Genomic DNA, 3,487 nt, shown 5'->3' with positions numbered 1-3,487 from the left:
GAGTTTGTTTTACAGAATGAAATGTCTGAATGAGTGCTCATCCAAGACTGGTGATTCCATACTTTTTGCCAGGGGTTGTATTCAATAGAAGTGTGCCCAAATGTTACTGTTTGTAGGTTTTATGTATCTTTATCAGACGTATTTAATATTCAACTCTAATGTAAGGATGCGCCGATATGAAAATKCAGCCGATATCAATATCCAATATAATTATTGCTATTATGGCCAATAACCGATATTTACCAATATTAAACAAACACACAAATTATATTATATATGATATGTACAAGCACACATGGCAGGGCTCTAGAGAGTGACCAATTTGGTCGCAAATGCGACCTGATTTCCTAATAGGGCGACTAARAAAATGTCCGGTCGCACTGGTGCGACCACTCATTCAAGGGGCAGGAGGAGTGGTCGCCTGCTGAAACTAAAAGTTTTCATCATGTTCCATAAAAATAATCCAGCAGTATCAATGGTCGCCCGCCGACACTCTCATCACAGCGCACTGCTAGCGGGCTCCGCTCCACACCTCCCGTGCACACACACACACACACACACACACACACGCTCGCACGTTCGTACATATAGAGAAACAACCGTAGTTTTTTTTTTAACCCAGATCAGAGTCTGAAAAACATTTCTTTCTTGTTAGCTGGAGATAAAAACAAGATGAGGATGGTTGCTCGCTCGTCCATCTTGTTAATTTAACAGTTGGGGTCTACTCTGTGAGCAGATCATTTCAGCAGCATGAGGAAGCTCACCTGTATGGCAGTCCGCTTTTGCACTTAATTGACTTCACCTTTTAATAGATATCAGTAATATTTCAGTTATTAATCATTATTCTCTGTTCATCATTCTGGTTTATCCAAGGCCAAAGATCCAGAGGGCCAAACTACAGGAGTTGTCCATCTGAGGGACATGTGTCTAAAAGAAATTAAACCATGAAATGTTTAATATGTTTATAAGATGTTCAGCCCTTAAACATTTGCACTTAGAATTTTATAGAATCACTTTAAATACTTTTCAGTAAGTTATAGATCTTGTACAATTCTGGTTCAAATAAAGAACTTTATGTTTACTAGATTGTTAACTAATTATTTTGAGTTAATGTTGCCTTAATGAACAGTGATTAAACAATAACCTGTAAAACTCTGATGTTAGGCGACGTGGTTGAAATTTTGGGTGCACCTAACTTTGGTACTGGTGCGCCTAAGGAAAAACGTTAGGCGCACCGCTGCAACCAGTGCAAAAAGTTAGTCTAGAGCCCTGCTTGGGTCTTTTTTTAATATCGTAAATAAACGGCCAGACCTCTGACATGGCTCCCTACTTCATTTATTCCTGGYTGTGCAGTGTCAWTATCACTATCATGATCAAACAGATACCACTCAACCAACCGTCTCCCCTCCCAAAACACAAACACAAAGCTAAAAGTGGGAAATCAATATCGGACGTTAATATCAGCCCAGTTTTACACATCAGGCCGATACTGATATTCTAAAAAATGACCAATATCAGCCGATATGGATATTAATGCCGACATATCGTGCATCCCTACTCTAAAGCATTTTTACTTTACAAAAGGATAATTTTTTTGCAGGTGAGATATGTGAGAATCTATGTTTTACATTTAAAGAATGTTTTGTTAGAAAGACTGGTAAATACTTTGAAATACCTAGCAAAAGTATTTAATATTGTGCTGAACCACAGCAGCTTGTTATATTTGTGAAAGGAAATTAAATGTTGAATTCTGTGGCTATTCATTTTAAAATTATTTTTCAGTCTCTTTATAATTACACACGTTTTAGGTTAATAGCTATGGTTAGAATGAAAATGAGGGATTCAAGTAAAAAACAGGAAAAGAGGAATTAAACAAAATGGGAAAATTAAATTTGGGGGAAAATAAAATGGATTTCATAGGGCCCTTCTGAATTGTAACCATTTTTGTGTTTTCTAACGTCAGTTAACTGTGGCAGCCATCTTGTGTTTACTCCAACAGGTCATCAGTTGTAGGTATACATGTACTGATTATTTTCTGAGAGTTCCATTAAAATGTGTTTAGCAGTTTTGAGATTTTTGTTAACCGAACACAGACATGGACAAAGACGACGTGGTAACTGGTGATAATTATCTTCTGTAAAGGACTGAATCTGGCTCATGGGCCTTGAGTTTGACACATGCAATAAGCAAAGCCATGTTCCTTTTATGATTGAGGCTGTTTAGAAAGTAGCTGGTGAACATTTCTACTAATTTAAGCTATAAGGTCACTTTGGAGGAAAGCTGTCAGATTGTGGCTGGTGGYAAAGTAGACCACTGCTTCGGAGACATGAAAGCAGAAGGATTTGTTGGTGGTCATTTCATCTTTGGTGTGGAAGAACCATAAAATCAAAGAATCAGCAGGAAGGGAATCTTCTTTAATGGTGGTCTGTTCRGCCCATAGGGGCTGGGTGAGGGGACTGGACAAAGGGGTGGACACCTAATAAACCTGCTAAAAGTTCAGCTGGATGTGTTTGTGTGGCCAGACTCCTGATAGGCATGTACAGGAACCAGCGTCACTCCTGCAGGACCCCTCTGTACTCCCAGTTAAAGAAGAGAACTGGAGAAACTCATCTCCTGTGGCTCTTTATTTGGGGGGGGGGGGGGGTTGCCTGGTTCACACACACTTGGAGGAGAAGCTCTCCATAAAAAAGGCTGCTTTAAAGCYAAACAGTAAACAAGAAAGATTTATGGTTTTACAACACCTCAAGAAAAAGAGGGGATGTAGCCGTGAATAGCAAAGAGTTGGGCTTTAATCCTTTTAGCTTTTGAATAAGAAAAAAAGGCTGAACATTTGTGGTGAAAGGTCTAAATCCTTCTGCTTTTGAGTAGTTCTCTTTAATGCAGCACTGTTTTCATTTGTCCTCCGAAATTCTTGCATAAAGCGTGGCTCTTTTGTGTATGTTTCTCTGGAGGAGCAGCTCGTTCAGCCAGAGGAGTCATTACTAAGCATGAACAGAACCTGTGTTTTTGTCTGAGCTGTACGGAGAAGCCTTTCAAGTTTTAGCCCACAGAGGCTGGGGAGGGTGAGGGGTCATAAAGGGGGAGACGTGGGGTGACAAATGCCAGGTGTTTGATTCTCCCCAGGCCAGCAACCCCGGTGGCCGAGCACTGGGCCAACATTGAGCACCGCTCTCATTTGTCATGTGACCACTTGTTTGATCTCTGTTTTCCTCTGAGCACCGGGCCTGGATCGGCACCGAGGAGGAAGTGTGGAGCTGGTGATGATGAGTGTTCACATGAATGTGGGCACAGACTGAGTGATCTGTCCCCTGAAGTCATCAAACAGCCACGTACTGAAGTTCAAGTTTAATAACACTCAACGTTAGACTTTAACTGTTCTTATAGTTTACATTAAAATAATAAAGAAAATGCTTATTTGGCAGGAGTGGGCATACTTGTTGCCCCCCATCTTGGCGCCTGTACGTTGGGGTTTACCCCGGTGAACGAG

This window comes from Austrofundulus limnaeus, unplaced genomic scaffold (genome assembly GCF_001266775.1).
Source record: "Austrofundulus limnaeus strain Quisiro unplaced genomic scaffold, Austrofundulus_limnaeus-1.0 Scaffold277, whole genome shotgun sequence".
In the NCBI taxonomy this organism is placed as follows: Eukaryota; Metazoa; Chordata; class Actinopteri; order Cyprinodontiformes; family Rivulidae; genus Austrofundulus; species Austrofundulus limnaeus.
This window is presented reverse-complemented; position numbering follows the sequence as displayed.